The sequence below is a fragment of the Falco biarmicus genome, chromosome 15 (genome assembly GCF_023638135.1).
Source record: "Falco biarmicus isolate bFalBia1 chromosome 15, bFalBia1.pri, whole genome shotgun sequence".
NCBI classification, from domain to species: Eukaryota; Metazoa; Chordata; class Aves; order Falconiformes; family Falconidae; genus Falco; species Falco biarmicus.
Genome location: NC_079302.1, coordinates 21,070,630 through 21,092,181, shown reverse-complemented (window position 1 = coordinate 21,092,181; position 21,552 = coordinate 21,070,630). Strand labels below are relative to the sequence as shown.

The following is a 21,552-nucleotide window of genomic DNA, read 5'->3' as shown; positions in this document are numbered from 1 at the left end:
CCTAGGGGGGAATAACTACCCCAGATCACGTATTATTTAGAGTCTTTCCATTTGTACCCACAGAAGATTCATAGACTGGAAAGGCTGCCTACTTTGCAGTAGGAGAATGTACCATTTATTATTTAATCAAATCAATTATGAACCCTGTTGCTTCTCTTTCAGGAAATGATGCTAGAGCAAAAATTAGCCAACTTACCACGTGCACATCAATATTTCTTCCCCAAACTAAATCAGTCTGCTGTTCCTAAAACATACCCGCATTGCCAAATGCTAACCCAGTTTCTCTTCCCTGACACAGACGAATTTAGACCAGTGATAAATGGGGTCTAAGATGCCTATTTAATTGGCAATTACAAAAGGAACACAGCAGGAGAACAAAATCTGCAGCAACACTGGGTGAAAAGGGTATCGTTTCCAGAGCACCACAATGCGCCCAGCTGCTATATTGTTTTCCTGCGTTCCTTCCCCCAAACGTGAGCTCTTTGCAGCAGGCAGGGTGCAGAATACCAATGCACAGCTCAAAGGATGGGTCCCAGACCTGCCCTCTGTTTCTGAAACTAAAGAAAACTAAAGCACCCCTAACTTTTGCTGGAAGCATCCCACCAGTGTCACCTGGAGGCTAACCCGGTGGTGACACTCTTTTGCTGAAGCAGATAAAAAGACTGTGCCCAGAGCAAAAGCCCCATCCACCCCATCCATCTCCACTTCTGCATGTTGCACAACTGGATGAGAAGTTCCCCCCCAGCACTCCTGTTTACGCAGTATCCAAGCCAAGATCAAGGTTTGGTTTCTTCTCATCCTGACTGGCAATGAATATATGTCTGCAAGCAACAAGATCAAAAGGATAATGGCATTTCTATTCCATGAGGGCCGAACAGTTCTTTATACACAGTACACTTTCCCTGTAAACCTTAAATCAGCACTTGTTCACCTCGAAACTGTCCTTCCACATAGAAGGCAGGCAGAATTAAATTCCCGGGAAAGTCACATAAATCAACTCACTAGGAAAGAGAAACTGTAAAATGAAGTGATTTTTTTTTCAGAAGAGTCCTTTAATCTGAATTTACAGTTTTCTCACCTCTGAAAGGCACAAAAGTGTTTCTAAGTTTAAGGAGAAAAGAAGTATCTTTTCCCTCTACTTAGTTTATATCTTAGAACCTGTCTCTTTCATTTTAGCCTTGCTTGATTTCTTTTGAGTAATGCATGCCAGCCACATTTTCACCGTGGGCTCTGACACATCGGTGTTTCAGCCCCCCGCCAAATGCTGCTCTGACCCCGGTGTCGCAGCCTCAGGAGCCGCAGGTGAGACCAGGGAGGCAGGTACTAACCACCGTAACAAGTCAGGTGGCTGAAAACCAACATGCCCCCAATTTTTGCTGGAACTTAACAGCCCAACATAATAGAGGATGAGCAAAGGATCTAGAGAACGAGGAGGTGACAGGAAATTTTATTTCATTTTTGCTGTTTGGAAGCCCCACAGAACTAGTTGACCCCTGGCAGGAATTTGAATTAAAGTCTGAATTTTACTTGTAAACAATGCTCGAGACTTTCAGCCCCCAACAAACACCACCACAAAGTACCAGGCAGCTTAAAGCTGATCGTTATTTAATACAAGCTGGAATACTTGTCTGCAAACACACAAAGCAAAAGCCTTCCAGAGTAACGAGATAATCCTTGAGCTGCATATCTATAATTGTGAAACAGCCTGAAAGCCACGGCTTGCTGGAGCCCGGCAGGCAAGGAAGCCTTTGGGGAACTCGGGCGATAAGAGGAAGCAGACCGGGCTGGGATTTGGCAGTTAAAATTAAACTGGTAAGAAAATCCTGGCCGAGGAGAATTGACCACAACCGACACCGGGTCAACCTGCCAGTGGGTGCTGCGATAAGGGCTGATGGAGATGCTGTGCTCCAGGAGCAGCCTTATCAGGAAAGTCACAGGAAAGCAAGCTTTTTCTGAAAGCAGAAGTGTCTGCACTTGCCAAATAACGGATAAGGCTTCCAGAAACCTGCTTTTTGCTGAAAGCTCCTGGGCTTGAGAGATATGAGTTCTCCAAATGAACTGGCAGTCATCATACCGGAGTGGCAGCATCAATCAGATGGTTCAACTTCACCCATACCCTTCCCCGTAGCAGCTTGTCTGGGGGGCACTTCAACCCTAGGTAGCTACTTTTAATAGGAAAGATAATAGAAAAATGGAGATTCCTCACCAAATCTCACTAAACAAAATAGAGCTTCCATCACTTTTAAAATCTAGAGAAACCTTGGTGACTTCTTCATCTGGATGGCCACGTTAAAGGCAGGCAACCTACTTCCACCTACTCACCCGCTCTCCCAATTAAACCCAGTACTTGAAGTCAACACCGAAGCTGGCAGCGAGGACCAATGCCACCAACTAGGAATCGCCTACATTGGCGCTGATGGGCTGAGAAAAGAGATAATCAGGTCTCAGCCATCCCACCACCATTTCTTCCTGAAAAAGCTATCTTCATTTTATTCTCATTTTTAAAAATAATTCCATCACAGGCAAAGACCAAAGCAAATTACCAGCCAAACAGAGTTATCAAAGTTAAAACTAACTAAAGAGAGAAGGATATAACAGAGAAGACCAGAAAGCCCCAACTGGGATTGTATTATTGCTCCATTTGCCATCATGAAAATCTGAGGAGTCCAGAGGCGGCTTTTACGCCTCCTGCCTCACACAATCAGACTGTTCTCACTCGCTAACACAGCCAGGGGAAAAAGCAAACTAAGATCATAAATCATCCAAAATATAGGAAATCTGATGGCTGCGTTCTTGGAAATTCACTCAGCAATACAAATAGCTTAAAGCATCTACAAAATAAGGTCACTGTTCTGAGCCTGAGTCTGCTAAATCCATTTCCAATTACCTCAGGTTGAGACTGCTCATATATTTCCTAGCTATATTATGAATATTTTTCATTACTTATTTTTATTACTCTATGAGCTCTAAAACGCTTCAAGCCTCACTCAGTGGGCAAGCGCCAACAGAGCTACGGGTAAGCAAATTGGATTTTATTGTGGCCCTCTGAGTAAAAATGACAACTGGATGTTTTTCTTCTTTCTTTGGGGCGGGTGTGTGCCAATACATGAGCCAGCGAGAACACGGAGTGCCTGCTACCCTGGACCCTTCATCCAGCCCCTGGGAAGTCAGCGGGAGCAGCTTTATTCATTTCAATTAAGCAGGATATGGGCTTGAACTTTCAGTCCTGAGCTGTTAGGAAAAATTACGTCCAGGTCCATAGACCTGCTGGGTGACGGACCTTCACAGTGGCCGAAGTGGGGGTGCAGTCACCGCAGCTCCCAGCCTGCTCCCGAAGGCACCCGCACGTGGCAGGCAGATGAGACCCATCCTCCCACTTTGACTCCAGTATCAGCGTTATTTCGGGGGCAATTGGGCTTAGCTGGGCGCAGGCCTGGTGATTCACCCCCAGCTTCGGCTGAAGCTGCTAAGCCACAGGAGCTCTGCGTGAGAAGCACAGCCCGTGTTCTGGTGGCACCTCACAGGGATGGTGCCATCGCCGCTGGCATGGAGCCCCTGCACATGTCTTTGCTGATGACATGGAGCACACATCGAGAAAAATGAAATTACTACAATTATAGTCATTTTATAGTGAAAGGAATTTACAGAATGACTCCAAAATCACCTTTTTTTTAAAAAAAAAAAGTTAACTAATGCCTAGCCCAGACATTTTCACCAGGGTTGGCACCACTCCAGGCAATCCACACGGATAACCTGAGAGACAGATCAATGTTTCTGTCACAGCTAATAATCTCTCTTTGAAACGCTCCTGTGCGTTTCTTAATGCCAACTGGGATTGCTGATGGGACCGACTGGCTGATGCTGGCACTGAAACGCAAAGGCTGGCACAGAAGATGACAGTTTCCCATACAGACAAAGCCAGGGATTGAACTTCAGGAGCTGGGATTTTGCTTGCTGAACTCGTTGGAAAACACCTGATAAATGCTCTTCTGTGTACTGGGCAAGATCCCCTCCTTTGTCTTCTTGCCAATAACGCAGTTTCGGGGTGGTGTCTCCCGTCTCCTGCCGGTGACCCCCCTGCAGCTCCCTCGCTCCGGGGCAGGCTCCGCACGCGCTCTACAACCCAGAGGCACATGCCACGTGCAGGTCTGCTGTCAGCATCACCTTCGCCTTTTTGCCTAGTGTTAATCCAAACTTTTGGGATTTTTATCTTTCCAGGACATCTTTCCTTCCTGTGCTCAGACGAGGCCGCGCAGAGGTGTAAGTTGCACGTAGCAAATGAAAGAACATCTCTTAAGAAGCCAGGCAATATCCCCCCCAAGCCATTCACCCCAGTAATAAAGATCAGCTCTTCTTTGGTAATTTGAATGTACATCTCCCTGTATCAAAGCATAGAGTTCATCAAACAAAATATTTGGCCCATTTTGGTTTTTTCCTTTCTGCTTTGCAGCGGATGATGGGGTTTTGTAGTACAGCTGGAACCAGTGCACATGCAAAATCCTTGCCAGACACTGATACAGCAGGACCAAGGGTCCTTTTTGTGCCAGGGTTAACTTCTTCATTTCCATCAAAAATGGGGAGAAAGCGACTTTCATTTCAAAATGACCGCATCAGTCAGCATAAGACATTGAGAAAGGATTTACAGCCTGGTTCTTGTCCAGGGTGATGGGTAATACTGCATGTACCAAGCAGACGATGCTGGCAATCTTCCCCGTGGGACTTGGCCTGGGGAAAAGTTGGGGATTTCCCCTGTAGTCAGAAACTTGCACCTCATTCCCACCATCCAGCAGTGTCCATTTAACATGCCAGATTTTTCCCCAACCTGCTCAGCTTTTATCATCAAATCAAGCCTTTTGTCATCCTAGAATTAGAAGTAATTTTGAAATAATTTTTCATAGCAGCTATAGATAGATATCAGCTGTAGGCCGGTAGGCAGGGAGACATGCAGGAGTGATATAGCACATTTTCTCCCACTGTCTTTTTGAAGACACTATTTTTTTTTTCAGTTTCCCAGATAATACTCACCCTGCTGTAATGAGCTGATTTAAATGTTGGTTTTTTCCACACTCACCTAATATATTGACTCTGGATGTTTTATCACAGGTATTTAGAAATGCATTCCAAAGAAATTCCTAGTTCCTTATAAATAAAATGTTGGGAGAAAACTTCCCCAGGGTGCAAATATCCTGGCCAGGTTCAATGCAATTGCTGCTTAATAGAGGCTGTAACAAAAAATACCCAAATATTTTGAAAAGGATTCAGAGGTGCCACTAGTCCCCAAAGTTTTCTCGATCCACCTTTTTCCTACAGAAAACAGGAGGAGGGAACATTTTTCTCTCACTAATTAGAGCTCTTTTCTTGCAATTTAAAAAGAAAACGAATGTCAAGGGCTGATTTCCATACATTTGCTTCAGATCTGTAGCAGCACAAGGAAAATACCAAGTCAGCCCCCTCCACGTGTTGCTGCTCTGTAATAATTCATGAAAACCAACGGTGATCGGGCCCCCGGGACACTTTGTACATTAACGCGTTGGTCTAGCTCGGGGCAGACTAGCAGGAAAACATTCAGGAAAAGAAGCCGTGGCTTGCAAAAAGTGACCTCCTGACAAACAGCTCATGTTAGGAGGCAATACCTGCACTCTCGATGCCTGCCCTTGAGCTCCAGCCTGGGCAGCCGAGAGGGGCCGAACGGGAGGCAGCCCAGATGGATGCGCATCACGGGTATTCACTAGTCAGCATGGTAGCACAAAGCAGCACCCAGGACTCCATACCAGGAATATATCGCATATAATAAATAAAGAAATATTAAGAAACTGGGGACACACCTTCTCCCTGCTTTCTTCCCTCTCCCCGCTCTGGAGATCTCCGTTTCCAAGCTGTTGCAGCCATCAGCAGAGCCAGCTTAGCTCCAGACATACAGCTGCCACTGCCTCCCAGTTATTTTTCATCTTACTGGCCTCAGCCTGCCTCCTTTATATCGGGTGCTATTAAATGGCTGGCTGACTTTAAACAACCATAGCTTTTTAGCACCTTTGATTTATTTGCCCGTTCAGACCGTTTCCCCTGCGGGTTACACAAGCGCGAGCAGCATGTTCCTGGGAAGCTTGCACCTCCTGACCCAAACAGCCCTGTTCTTTCTCCCAAAGGCTTTGATTCTCCACATTCAAACACCTGCCTTGCTCCCTCCCCCGTTACTGAGCCCCATCTTTCCCTGTTGTCCCAAACATTGTCTTCCTTCTCCACTGAAATGCCTTCAGCACCTTCCCTCCCCACTTCCCACCTTCTTTTTCTTGTGGAACTCTTCGGGCGTTACACGCAATGACATTGCAGATACAGTCGTACAAAACTAAGTTTTCTGGTTTAGAGGAAATTTTATGTAGAGAAGAGGCTGCAGTGTCATTAACTTTTGATCCCTACCATTTGACCCCAAAAATTTCTGTTTCTTGCCTCTACTGCCTTGTTGCAGATCCCTTCTTCACTCACCTTCCTGAAATGCTGCATTTCAAAAACCCCAGCAAGCCCTTCGCTACAGAACCCGCAGTCAAAGCACATGAGCTACTGACAGCCTCTCTAAGTGTTTGATCTAAAAGGGAAATAAAACACAGAGACAGCACAGCTTGTCATTAACACAAGACCAACCCGTGCTCCAGCAATCCCAAAGCTGTAAATCCTGACTTCAAAACTTCCTCCTTCTATTTAAGGCAAAATTCTCCCAAGGAGACCTCGCTAAAATAGAACAGAACCTGCACCCTATAGTGCCCTAAAAACAATGATTCTGCGCAGGAAGTATAGCAAACCATGAGAAATACACAAAAATAAATACTGGGACAAAGCCCCAGTATTTATTTGGATACCCATTGAAATATTAAATAGTATAGCTGCCATTTCCTATGCAAGGAAGAGTTAACTTCTGTGCAGCAGCAAACCACAGTGTTATACATAATTCCCTTCAAGGTTAAGTATTTCTTTGTATGCACAATAGAGGTGGCCTGGGAATCAGAGAGAGATTTAAATCTGGAACTGAGCTCCGTCACCATCAAAGCAGAGGAGCGGGTTTCTTTGGGAGACATTTTTGCAATTCTCCCCCATGCTTATCAAAAGCTACGTATGTTTTCAGGCTGCTGCAAAGCTCTTACTGCTGCCGTGTCATGGTCCTCTCCAGATGCATCACACTGGCTCTGCTGGAAGGCAGAAAGCTCGGGGTGATGGGCAGAGAAGAAAAACCACAGCAGCACTCAGTGTGTTCTCCTTCAAGTCTCCTGCAACAACGAGATGGGGCCTAAGGGAGCTCATGCCTTCCTGAACTCCACGTTACCTGCACTTTATCTGAACAAAACGCCTCTGAGAAGCTACCACGGGTAACATATTGCAGAGTCCCTTGTCTCCAGGGTGGCTGAGGACAGATGACACACGTACATCGATGCCTGACCTACTGCTACCCTCCACAGCAGAGGGAACCCTGGGTTCCTTTGCAGGGACAAGTCAAAATAGCACTTCTGAAGCTCATCAGGTCACTCCATTTCCATCTCCGGGAGGGCAGCCAAAAGCTTAATTTTGCTGAAAATTACAGCTCCCTCCTGCACCCAGCCAGACCAGGAGAGCACAATTTATATGCCCAGGGAATAGCTGGAGCAGCCACAGCGTGGGCACAGCAGCTCTGGGGCAGCTGTCGGATGCACTACGTATCCCACGGGTTTAGGGAACAGCTCAAAGACAAGGAGCCCCACAGCTCTGTGCATTGAGACCAGCAGCAAATCCAGATTTGCTCACCCAGCTCTCAGCCTCCTTGGAAAGCGGCAGCAGATGCATGTCCAGGGTGAACAGGAAAGAGAGGAGGAAGAACATTTTAGGTAGCAGGTTCTTCACCTTCATTCAAATCATGTGGGGAAACACCGTTGCTTGTTGACAGTAACGTCTCACATGTTCCTAAAAAACATGGCAGGCTGTACAGGGCCCTCTCACTCCCAAAAGAGCAGGAAACCAGGCAGCTCTTGGATGAGGGAGGGAAGAGGACCACAGGAACTGTGCTTGCAGCAGAGCAGGCTACAGCAGAGACCCCCTGTGGGGTCGCAGACCCACAGCAACCCTGCTGAGGAAGGCTGCACATCGCCACTTTTTCTAAAACCACGATATTGTCCAAATTGGGGTGTGATTTCACTTGAGGAGCAAGAAGGGAAGATACTGGCATCATACTGACCTCCTCCACCAAACTAACATCCCTGCTTCTGCTTGAGGACAACTCAGAAAGCAGATGTAGAAAGGCAACGTACGGGATTTTGCGCCGTGCCCCAGCTGGGAATGCGTTAGCTGAAACCTTTGGGAACCATCAGCTCCAGACAGACTGCCAGCACAGAAGTTTTCAAACTTGATCATTAAACTTGGGCAGAAACATTAAAAAAAAAAAAAAAAAGGTGCATCTGGGTTGATATATTGGATAGTTTCAATCAAGCTGAAGCAGAGGCCAACGCTACCAGCTCCAGAACACCCTGGATCTGCAATAGCCTATTAAATCCAGATTTCTCAGAAACAGGCACCAAACAGCCCTAATCCTCCTCTGCTCCTCATTAGCCAGTCATTCTCACTTGCTTTTTCTCCTCTAAAGTGCAGATGAGTATTTCAGAGGGCTGGGGTAGGGTTTGCACTTTTTTCAGCTCATTATACCCAGCACTGGCTTCCAAAAAGGGAAAGAAAGAGGTGTTTGAGCGAAAGAGGAAAAAATTATGAAAATGCATGGTGTTGCATCCCAAAAGCATGGTCCTGGTGTGGCCAGGACAAGGCAGGGAGAGGACCCCCCCTGGGGTTTAGGCTGTGCTTGGCAGGGCTTGCAGCACCACGCTCAATCTGGATGCAGCCCGGCTGCAACAGCAGAGTCGGTGCTGCGTCCAGCTGCTCGGGGAGCTGCCCCACGGGGGCTGCTGCTGCTCTACTCCCAGGGACAGCCTGGGCAGGAGCTATGGGCAGCGTTTCAGCTCTGGGCCTTCCTAGGGAAGCAGAGTGCTCCATTAAAAAAATTGCAATGAATGCAACTGGAACATCTTGTTTGATTTCCTGATCTGCAATAGCAGAAGTTACATTTCAGCCTAATTGAAGGGTTTCATGCAAGAGCCCAAACCAGCCCAGGGAGTGCAGTGGCTGCACCTGGTCCCTGTGGGACAGAGGGGTCTCCCCTGGTCAGGAACAAGCCACCAAGCCACGGGCAAGTCTCAAACCTCACCTGCTTTCTGGCACCGGTAACAGTTACACTGTGAATTTGTTTTGCCCTTGTAAAATAAGCATTATTCTGGGCTCGCAGCAGAGGAAAAGCACTGCTATAGATGACCTTTTGCCACCACCACTAAGGGGAAGGCAATGGCATCGTGGCTGGAGCTGTCGACTGTTGACAAATTAGCAGCAAATTACCACAGATTAGAGCTCTACAAACTCATCATTTTCTCTGGTCCCATGAAACAATATCCAGATTGCGTTGGCAGCATCAACAGTTTTCCATTCGGCTAACAAGCTGCGCGGAGATGAAGGCAGCAAATTAAACTAACTCGAAAAGCAGATACCTCATTTGCATTCTCAGAAGGCAGAAAAAGTTACCCTGCCGCATTATCATTTGCAGCGCAGAGGACATCCAGCTCCTTGTGCCAGGACTGAACAGGTCCTTGAATAGCAAATCAGAACCCTCATAATTAATAACTTACTTTCTCATCTTATCCCCTGAACTGTGAAGCCCAGGCAGAAGCCTACAACGCTGATCTCTTGCAACACAAATGTATTTTTTCTCAGAATTCCCACTGAAAAAAGTTTCAGGCTCTAAACCAAATTACTGCTCATGTTTGCTGGTCCCTCTTTGAGAAACTCCTTTGCCAACAGCTGAATCTCCTCCAAAACCTTCTTTTTTGGGGTAATCTTTGCTTCGGGACATGGTATAAATGAGAGCCAGAGCGGTCCTTCTTCGTGGGATGCTCCTGCGGGTCTCCAGCGCTGCCCGTAGAGAGCAGCTCAATCCATTACAATTGCTCTTAATTTTATGCTCCAGCTTACTAAGCTTCTGCATTTCTCATTTATTTTCTCAGAAAAAAAAATGTAAGCCCTATGCTCAGTGTCTCCAGCTATTTGTCCAGGGCAGGATGGGTGTCTCAGCCCTGTCAGAGGTATTTAACATCCCTCAAGCACACAATGCAGATCTTTTCCACACTCTTTCAGCTGTTTGCTTCAGCAAACCAGCTGAGCAGCCCAGAAGCAGAGCAGTCCTGCAGGGAAGGCCCATCTGCTCTGAAAGATTGCAAAGAAAAAAAACCCTAAATACAATTTTCTGCTCCAGCAAATTAAACAAGCACATCTTTAATCACATACTTCTGCAACCAGCTTTTAACAAAGCTGTAGCATTAATATCTTTTCTGTTTATTTTTTGTAATTGTTCATTTCAAAAGTAGGTTAGGAAAAAAAACCCACAGGACTCTTATCAGGCTTTTTGGTTTTAAGAGAAGGGCAAGATATATTGCTGTGTTTTTCCACAATGCCCCATGCTGTAGAGAATAAAGTACAGAAGACGAAATATAAATTTAAACAAAAGACTAATAAAATAAGGATGACAGTCACCGCAGCGTTGAGCTGCACAACGAAAACCTACCCCCGCCCCGTGCCAAAGGGGCACTGGTTTAACAAGTAGGTCACAGCACTGCAAAAGGCTGAGGCAGAGCATCCCCAAAGCACCCACTCACTGTGCTCCACTCAGGATTTAACTGCAAAAGCAGCCAAAACCCATTAGTATTGGCACAAAAGGCAGAGGGAAAGTTGTGTACCAACTCCAGACTCTTGCTCTGAAGCCCCTCGTGACCCTTCTCCACCTCAGCATCTCCCAGGCAGGTCCTTTCAGCCCCCGGCCCCAGCATCCCGGCCACTGGCTCTGGGGCTCTGCGGTTCAGCCCAGCCCTTTTTAACTTGCATAAATCTAAGATAAGGCAGAAAAGTCTTTGAAGGACAAAGCCATTGGGAAAATGCCTGCAAGTTGCTTGAGCTTTTTTTCTCAGGGGAAAATGGTGTCACCTGGCATCTCTTCTTAAAAAAGCTTTCAAAGGAACATCTGAAAATCCCAGCCCCGGAGTATTTCAGGTTTTCTTTCAGTTTAATCCTTTCCCCCTGAACACTGACAACAGCCTCTCCATTTTTATTTTACTTTTCCACAGCAAACCTGACTAGGTTCTCATCGAGTTGCTAAGCACAAAAAGAGAAAAACCCTCTGGTGCAGTTTTCCATTGAAAACTGAGTACCATAAATGCATACACTGATGGGGGTGACCAGTGCATGGGGGCTGTTTCCCAGTGCAGTGCTGGGGCAGGGTCCCCCCACTCTCACCCAGCCCTGCTGCAGCTCATTAAAACTCTCCCCCGGGAGACTGGGTATCAGAGAAGCCTTTGTGAATTTTTAATGCTGTGTGCTACTTAGTTTTTGCTGAATCCACATTTTCCCCTTGCCATCTCAGCAGCATCCACTGCAGCTACGCAACCTGCAGCAGCAGCAGCATGCAGCCTTTCCCAGCACAACCGAGAACCTGGGATCAGCCAGATCCCAATGTGACAGCACACAGGCTGTGCTGGGAGATGCTGCTGGATCCTGCCGGATCCTGCCACTGACCTCTGTGATGCAAAACTCCCTGAGCCACCATCCAGGTTTAACCCAGATTCAAGTGATGCACCCATGGGAACACACAGCAATGCTGCTCATCTCGGCATGCCCGAACACCCAGCACAACACCTCTGCAGAGGGAACTGCTGCTCTCTCCCCTTCTTTTCTCATTAAGGCCTTAACTAAGCATGAAGGTGATGGTGGGAGAGCGGAGGGGGAAGCAATGGAGGCTGGCATGAGCAGCCAGCTGGGAAGTCAATGCACTGTGCTACACGAGGAGGAGAAGGGGAACATGGACCATGGAAGTCGATAAACAACTTGCCTGGCCTAAGGGTGAAGTGTGAACCTGCTTTGGGCAGAACAAAATTAACATAACCCCCAGCACTTATGGTGATGCTCAAGGGTTTGCAAGATAAAACATGCCCATTTGAGCTTTCCTCTCCTCCCCCAAGTGAGCTGGTAGCAAAATCTTTGGAATCCTTTTATAGTTAAAAAAAAAAATCCCACCAAAAAGCAACAGCATCTGGATTTCACAAAAGCGCCATCCCAGGAAATGTTATACAGGCTACTCATAGGAAATCCAAATGGCTGATGTTTTTTTCCCAAAGCTGGGAAGCCCTGAGACAGGGAGCTTAGCCCTGCTCTGTTCTGCTTGGGACTTGCAACAGGAGGAAAGGTAACCAAGCAATCAAGAAGGAAAAATCAGGGAGGCACTCTGCACGTGGAGATTTCTCTGTGGGTTGCCTGGTTTGGCAATAGAAATCCTTGAGGGAACAGTGTACTACTTTGAAATACTCAGCATTATGAGCTTTAACTAATGGAATAGCAAATGTTCGGTTTAGGCCTCGATGATCTCCCCTGTGATGTCTGATCAAACCCTCCTCGTGCGGAGGAGGTGATTCATTAGCAGGGACCGGACCCATTTGAAGCAGTAAGGATCCTAGTGCAGGAGAAGGCTCATGTAAGAGCTTCATCAAAGGAGCAGTTTACAGAGATGTTTTCTGTCTCCCAGCGCTAACAGCTCACATGTCACTGCCAAACCTGTCACGGCAAAGCTTTTCAGAAAGCAGACAAACGTCATCGCAGCCTCAGAGGAGCACAGCTCTCTCCAGGCTCGCCTTTGCCTGCAGGAAACCCTCTACGTCTACCTGCATTGCCAAACCACTAGCACAAACTGGATTTCTAGACCGGTTCAATGCACAAAGCCACGGGTGAAGTTAACGGGATTTCTGGGTCACCTCCCATCCTTAGGGACCTGTTTGCCTCATTGTACCTGCATGAGCTGGAAACGTTTGTGTCTTACTTCCACCCCTCCAAAAAAGGACAGAAGAATAATCTAAGATAGGGAAAAAAAGTCTTTACAAAACATTGCTGTTGGTTAGGGTCATGGTGCTGGTCAGACCTCACGGTCATGACCATGCATGGTGCTGCAAAACCTCAAGCAGGCAGCAGCAGCTCTGACCCAGCAGATGACAGGGCTGGACTGCCCACTTTGCCCCCACAAACCCTGCCAGGGCAATCTGTGATGCCCTCACCCTCCAGGAAAACCTCAACAAACCTCCTAGTGAAGGACAGAGTCCAGCCGAGGCAGAGCAGGGTGCTGCAGGGTTCGGTGCCATGCATTCACAGGAAAGCAAGCCCAACATTTGCTGCTTCCTGCCTATTTGCATGCTCATTAAAGAAAAGCAAATTCCAAATCTCGTCCGTCTCTCTCATGGAGCACACCGATGTGCTTTTGCAGAGAGAAAGGCACTTGCAGGTGATCGGCTCGGTGGTTTCCTACCCACCAAAGTCCTGCGGGATGTTTTGCTACAGAGCAACTTGGCTCCTACTGCAACATCAGCCTCTAGGAATCTGTGCTGAGTGCTGCAACAGCAGTGCTGTGAGAAACACTTAATCCTCATTCTTGTTTTATAAAAGGATCAAAATGCTCAGCATGTTAATAATTCAAAGGTTTAGCCGTCCCAACATTGAAGTATCAGAGCAAAGAAATACATACTGCAGGATTAAAACTTGAATACCGAAATTGTAGAAGACAGGAGGGAAAAGGGGAAAGAAAAACCCACTCGTGCTACACTGCAATGGCCTGGTCCTGTTCTGTAGTGATTTATGAATACATTGAATCTGCTTTCTTTTATGTTGCCTTGGTTATTCAGTCGCCCGCTGTATGAATACATTTGCGCCATTCGGTGTGGGGAGCTCAGAAAAAGCACGCGGGAAGGAAGCGTGTGGCTCTAGCGACCCACAGTTTAAGGTTCTTGATATTTAAAAAAATACAGATCTTTTAACCCAACTAATCTGTCCTCTGGCTGCAGCCAGCCCCCAGCCGGGCTTTGCACTGAGGAGCCCGAGCCTTTGGCCGTGGGAGGCTGCAGGCGGCAGGAGCCCTGGGGTGGGGCAGGGACACCCCGAGGTGCCACCGTCAGACACATCACCCCGCGGCACCCGGCTGTTAGCAAGGCAGGGTGTAGCTCTGCTGTCCACTGCTGCCTTGGTGTGCAGGGGTGTCCCCCCCTGCCAATAGACACCTTCTGCTTCTCCTCTGCCCAAAGCCGCCCTCAGCTCCCCTGAGGTCTTCCTCAGCCCACTTTCCCTTTATTAGTTCTCCTAGGGGAGAGGAGAAATTGGAAAAAAATCAGGTATCCTCCCTCATCTGGGTATTGCAAAACTGTCTTTTTAGGGTACATCGACACAAATTGTCTCCCCAGGCAATCAGGCAGCACCAGACCCCGGCGTGAAGAACGCGGCAAGCCAGTAAGCCCAGTCTCTGATTGCATCGGCTTAGCAGGGGTCACCCTGTCGCGAGCTGCTGACCTTGAAAATGTCAGGCTCCTCATTTAGAGAGAAACAACTGGTTCTGAAAAATTGTAAGTGTCCGCGTCCTGCTCGAGCCACATTTGCAAATGATGCTTTGCAAGAACATCCCCCACTACTCGGTTTTCCTTTCCTCCTCAGCTCCCCAGGATCTCAGCATTTATCACCTCGTTCACTCACAGCACTCTTGTTATACAAGGACTTAATATTCCTTACTACCTAGGGTCCCACTTTTGCAACTTCTTTTCAGTTAACTCTTCTTCCATTTAAATGCTACAAAACCATTTACCCTTCTAGTTTCCAACACAGGAATTCCTGCGTAGATTAGCAAGATCTAAACTCTGCTGTTTTCCAACAACTAGATTACAGGATACAGGGGGAAGGAAACAAGTTTGGTTCACTTCTTCGAAAAATACAAATATTTAATCTTTTTTTTTTTACAATCTTGTGCAAGTACTTCCACTATAGTTCACGTTTCCCCTCCCCCCCATTTAACACATACCATGATCATTCCAGCTACAGAAGTGTAACGACAATTTTGCACATGGCTGTGTTTGTATATAACCAAGGACTGAACTTCTTAAAGCCCAGGGACAAACTCGCATCCTGCATCCCCTACCCCTGCTCTCCAGCTGGAAACCCAGCCAGGCAAGCTGTGCTTTCCCATTGCTCCATTTTCCCAGGAAAAAAGCATCTCAAACTCACGACTGGTCCCTTCCTGCCCCTCCATCCTTCCTTTCTTCTTATCCCACCCCACCGGGAAGCCGCAGGAGTTGGTGAGGGTTGCACATTTGCTGCCTGCAGCTGGTGCTGCTGTGGCTGCTCCTGCCTGCCAGGGTGTGGATTGCCCCGTTCATCTCCTGCAGAGCCAAAGGTAATCCCTCTGTGCTCTACTGGGAGTAACAAACCACTAAGTGGCATCAGATATTAACTCCTAACAGGTGTATCTAGTATGGATTAAGAAAGCAAAAAGCGTATTATACTGTGAGGAGACTATTAATGTAAATACACTGATTTTGGTTCATCTTGAACTAGCTGCTAACATTAATCCAACCTTCCTCAGAAACTGGGGAGGGAGGTGTAAGGAAACGAGGAAAGCAGCTGATGGCACTACAAAGGCAAGGAAGGAAAAGCAGTCTTGCTTAACAGAGCGTAGAGTGTTTGAAAGCCAGCAAACCAGCCAGCTGGAAAAGTAACATCTCCACCATGAACAGAAAATCCTTTGGAAAGGAAAATAAGTCTCAACATACTTATTACCAGACCAGGTACAAACCTGTGTTTCGGTGCCGGCACAGCAGAGCAATGCGTAACAGAACCACCACGTGCCTAAAGAATACACAGGCTCTGCGGGCTCCTGGAGTTAATTATTTTGGTGTAAGGAAAAGAAATCCCACATTTACATGCCGAGTACCAGAAGCGCCCGAAAACCACCCACTGCGATCATTACCAATAGCAGCACCCCGACACCTGCCCCCTTGCCAGCTGAGGTTAGGAAGCGATGAGTAACAAGAGGGCTGAAGCCACTCACGTCTGCACTGCGTCAGCCTGGGTGCCTCAATGCTGGTACCTAATGAAGGCAGCAACTTGGCGGCAGGAACTGATCTGGGATCCAAACGCTAAGCCCGGGCTGGGCTGTTCCTTGAACCCGAGCCCGGCGTGTGCCAGCCCTTCAACGTCCTGCGGAGCAGCAGCCGCAACGCAGCCAGAGCATCTTCCCTCACCGCCAAGCTCCGGCTGGGGCTCGGCCGGCGCTCAGACACATTTCCCTCTCTGCACTCAGCGGGGTCATAGCAGAGAAATTTCCACTCTAACAATAATTTTAAATTAATTCCACCTTCCAGAGCAACAGGCTGCCTTCTCATGGTGCAGACAACCAAACACAAAGACATGCACTCCCACATCTCACATCCTTTTCACTCTTCACTAACACAGTCCTCCCCGGAAAAAAAATCAGCTGCTCCTGTCCCCTAGATCATCCCTGCTAGGAGTTACAGATCTGGATGTATCTTGGCTTCAGACATTTCTTTCCCCACTACAAGTCAGTAAGATACTTCTTCCCCTCTCTCCAATGTATATTATCTGGTAACCCATGCATTTTAAAAGAGTGAGGAAGACAATAGGAAGAAAAAGATATACAAGATTTATAGCTGTTCCTGGCCGACTGCCTGAACACAGGCTGCCAGAACATATTTTCTCGTATTGTCTGGCAAAAATTGCTAGCAAATTACAAAGATTACTTGCAGCAGTATATTTGTTCTGGATTCAAATTTTGCCTTATTTAATTTTAACAGCTATAATAAACTATGTTCAATAAATACAGCTGATCTGCAGAAGGTACCTAATTAAAAGCAACGCCAGAGCCCGGTGCTGCCCCTTGCTCCCACGAGCGGAGGATGGCATGCAGGCACTGGGCTGGAGGCAAAAGCAGTGGTTTTCCCCCACGCAGGATTTGCTCCATCGCCCCTGTGGGAACTTCCCAGGGCTTAAACGGAAAGGCAAGCTCAGGAAAGCCCTGCTACGGAGAGAAGCAGAGATGGAAGCTGTAAGGGAGATTAAGGTACGGTGGCAAGAGAAATAACACAAGCTGGGGGTCACACAAGGTCTTTGTAGTGGTGGCAAAGGCATTTTAAAGCGTTCCTACATGCGGGTCACTTGCACCCAGGTGTGTAACTCCATTGCCACATCGCACCTTGTCACTTGTTCATAATACACCAGGAGCACACAAGCCACATCACTGATCCAGTTAACAAGAAGGTAAAACATCCAGGCTGGAACACCTCTCCCCCAAAAGCAGCACCATGCTTAAGTGCTTCCAAGGGAAATTCATCGAACGCTGACGGGAAGCTTTGCGTAAAGTCATCTCACAGCCACCCTGTGCCTTTGAACGGAGTTTGGGAAACACTTGCAGCGGTGACACCCTCCCACCAAGGGAGAAGGACAAAACCAAGCCTGTTTTTAATCTCAGTTATGGTAAAGGACAGATCTTGCAAGGACAGCTTCAGGGCAGGGAGATGCAGAGAGCACCACTGGCTCCAGTGCCTGGCAAGGTCCCTGTTGCCCTGCATGCTGCCTGTGTCCCCCTCTTAAGGGACACATGGGCAGCAGGGTTGATAATGCAGAGCAGGGAGCAGCAGCTGAGATCCTTCAGACTAACATCTAGCAATGAAACTAGATATGACCAGGATTTAATCAAGAGGCTCAAACCAGAGCTACCCCTCGCTTCTAGGCGCAAGCAAGCAGCAAGCTCTGTGCCTGCTGAAGAAAAGCTACACAGGGCAGTGGGAGCCCCACAGTTTGTAGGGTTCGATTCCCAACACTCAAAATGGAAATGTCCACCCTAGGAGCCTGTCCCTGCACCCAGGCCATGTCCCACGGTCACTGCTACACTCCAGCCGAGTCCCTGAAGCCTGCAGTCAGCTGCACCTCTTTAATCCGCCACTCAAGTTGAAAAAGTCCTTTCTAAGCACTTCAAAATTTCATCTCTGCCACAAAAATCCAACATGAAGAATTTAGCAGGAGGAATATTGATTTGCAGGATCCGTGGAAAGCTTCCCGGATACAGCAGCATGAGATATTAATGAGACAGATCAAAAAGCACCCTAAGGTGTTAAACCTTCAATGTCCATCAGTGCCCTGGCTTGCCATTATAGCTACAGCCTTCCCATTGCCTCAAGCTGCCACTTCCATGCAGAAAAGACCTTCTATCGATACCCCTCCTCTCCTGAAGCTGGAGCGTGGCATTACAGTAAGGCTGGGCCGGAGCACACAGTGACAACCCCACTAGCTCATGGCTTCGCTCCCCCTCCCTGCCAAACCTGCACTCTTTGCATCCCCAGCTGCAGGCATCAGGTGCACCTGGTGCAGCCAAATCTCAGCTGAGCCACCAAGTGCTCGTGGCTGTCACCTCTGGAGGATGCCCTGCTATTTTGCCTTTCTCTGCCCTTCGATCTTTGCTACCTGCTAACACAAGCGCCGCAGGCGAGCCAGACCGCAGGGACATTCCCAGCAGCTGGCCTGGACAAGGAGCCTGAAGTCAGTTTGGGGCTTGTGCTGTGAACTCAGAGCAGAGAGACATCAGGGTGGTCTTGCACAAAGACTGATCCACTGGCAAGGAAAATGCACAAATATAACGTTCCAACTGAAATGGCCTTCAAGGATGCCTACAGCCCTGTCTCTCCGGGCCAGCTAGCAGCATCCAGCAATTTCCACGCTCCAGAAAAGCCACCACTTTTAAGGTTGTTCTTTTATAGACCAATAAATATTTTTATATTTATATATGAGCTTTAATACCAATAAAACTCACATTTTTTTGCTAGGGATGACAAGTAGGTAATAGCTCCGTAAATGTTTCATAGTGACCTTTGCTGGCTGCCATCATGCCATGTAGACACATTTGCTGTGCAACTCCTAATTAAATCTCTCAACTTAGGCTCCAGAAAGAAATGTCTTTAAAAATCCTCCAGGCTAATGGAGCACCTTTTCAAAGGCTCCTTGGCAAACCATGATCCCTCGTTCCTACCCTCCGCAACTTGCAACAAGGCCATTAAAACTGTTACAATAATACACTGCAATCGCTCCTGTCCAGCCTGCAAGTCTCTAATGAGGTTTGCAGAAGAAAACCTACATCTCCCAACCCACAGAGAGACGAAGGAAATAAACCCTGTCTTCTCTGGGATACGTTGTATGTCAGACCTTAATTGGTGCACTTCAAAGCAAAGTGGCGGTGTTTGGGATCACTGTCCTCCTGATCAAATGTTCAGCCTCAAACTGCCAGGCTAAAGCAGTAACGCCTGCTCGATGTCCCCTCCCCACATCTCTTGAGGACACTGTTTGTCCCCAGCTCTCTGTATTAAAGGAACTGAATGAGGAGCAAAGCGAGAGAACAGATAGAGCAGAAAAAGAGCATTGCCTATAGGAATGCCCCGGCTCCATCACACAGACAAAACCCACCTTAAAGGCTGAACGCAGCCACCTTGAGCCACTTCCCAATGTGACACAATAGCGTCAATCCGTCAGACCCCAAATGCAGACGCCTCTTTGCTCTGCCAGATCAGCTTTTGCTAAGCTCGGGGAGCAACGTATCCTGAAGGCAAGAGGCTTGATGAGCCGCGGGAGGATGCTCATGGGCAGGCAGGTCTCAGCCCACCCTGAACCTCTAAGTGACAAATACAGACAGCAAGAACGCTCGATTGATGGGTCAGGCTGGAAATCCAGTCATGGGGCAGACTGGTAGGTGGTTTCCAATGCAAAAGCTCTGACCTAGCCTGCTCCTCCACATCTGACCCTTCTGAGGTCCAGCAGAGAGCAGGAGGTCAGCAGTGGCCTGAGGGCAGACACTTCTGCCCACACAGCGCTCATAGGAAGATGACCCTTCAGGTCAGCTTCACCATCCGAGTTTTTGATGGACTGAGGTGCAGCCTAATAAAAAAGCATGGAGATGTGAACACCTGCGTGTTTAGGTAACTGACTATCTGTCATTCACATCCATTTATTGTGAATGCAGAAATGTCAGGAAGCCTTGAAGGTTACAGCAGTTATGGACTTTTACGACGGGCTTCACTCTGCAACTGGATTTTTGAGACAGAGTGGAGAGAAAGGCTGGGCAGCCACCAGAAGGGAAGGTGCTGGGCAGAGAGGACAGCCAGGAGCTGCAAGCACAGCCCTGGGGTGGACCAATGTGTAAATATGCTTAACAGTCACAGGGCAGCAGGTACCGCAGGCTGGCAAGCACACTGAAGGAGACCAAATATTAGGTGATGCTGATTTTTTAATTTTTGCTTTAAGTCAGGCTTGATATTCCAGCTGCAGGTTTTACAGCAAAAGGGTAAGGACATAGGTGATGGCCACCAACACTGCAATGGGTTTTACCTTGAATAATGAAGACAGGGCATTCTGCACCATCCCAGTCAGGCATGTGAGCTACCAGATATCCACTGAAGTGTCAGCAAGCCAGCTGCATGGAAGGCTAAGCGCTCTGTTTAAATAGAGCAGCTTTCTCAGCTGTGGATAACCCCCCGACCCCATCCCCTGCACACCACCATGTGCAGGTCACGCTCAGACTGATAGTGCCTCTGCTGCTCGCTGTCCATAAAGGCTTTCTAGGTCCCTTCTGTTTTGGTAGCCAGCTCTCAGCAGGGAAAAACTTTAGGAGCAGGGTAGGAATAACAGTTTTAGATAGTGATGGGCCATTGATTGATGCTGTGCAGAGATAGGTGGGATACGGACATTCCTGTTGTGGAAATTAAAGCTCACGTGCTGGCCACATCATTGACTTGAGTTCATGGGGGAGTTTCTGGGCTGGATCCAAACCTTGTCCAGCTCAAACCTTCCTTGGCTTAAGCCCTGCACTAGGTGAACTGCTGTATAAGGGTCAGCCTGCAGCACGTGAGGACGCAGCTGTGAATGAAGTCCTAACCCTATGCACCCAATTCAAGGTCTACTCCAGAGAATTAAGGTGGTCCAGCCAAAAAGAAGTATAAAAACACCCCTTGATTCTACAATGCACTTGCTAACGAGGAGCGACATGAGAAGAAAAACAGGTCCTAAAAACTCTCGGCTCTTCACTTCTGTTACACGCAGTGCATGCCAGATACCTTCATATCTTTGCTGAATAGAAAAAAGCAGCCCCAAAAGGGCACAAGCAGTCGAGAAGTGCCCTTTCGAGCTGGTCAGTGATGAAAATTGGATCCTAAGCTTACAGGGTTTAAGGGTGAACAGAAGTACTGGACACAGCCAGCAACAGCCGGTAGAGCATGGCCAGCAACCACCTTTCACAATTTCTGCATTCTCGTGTAGAATGTAAATGCATCATCTGGTTGATAGGTTTTGTTTATGATTTTGGGAACAGCACGTCCCAATTTAAACAGATGTCATCTCTTCAAAACCATGTGCTGTGAACTTTGCAAGGACTTGGAAGGATAACTGAATATACAATAGAGAGAGCTAGGAAATGATACAGGAATCTAAATAACTGAAAACAGCTTCAAACTTTCTCCCTGTAAATAAAGGTCATTACACAGTTTTACAAGGTGGTTTTGACTGTCACATGAAATCTAGACTATCTAAATGCAAATCTTTCTCTTTTTTTAAAGATAAATAAATTTAGACTGGTTGTCTGGTCATGGA

General features: G+C 47.6%; 1 protein-coding gene across 7 annotated transcripts in view; it reads right to left on the bottom strand.

Moving 5' to 3' along the window:
• Window positions 1-21,552, bottom strand: part of NECAB2 (N-terminal EF-hand calcium binding protein 2) — an 87,994-nt gene that overhangs the window by 43,857 nt on the left and 22,585 nt on the right. The window contains exon 1 of one of the 7 annotated variants that reach the window (XM_056360382.1): window positions 15,701-15,796. The exons of 5 other annotated variants lie outside the window; for them this stretch is intronic. The gene's annotated coding sequence lies outside the window, so the exon portion shown is untranslated. Of the gene's footprint in view, window positions 1-15,700; window positions 15,797-21,552 lie in introns of those variants that run through there. One more of the 7 variants, XM_056360384.1, reaches the window with a different exon arrangement.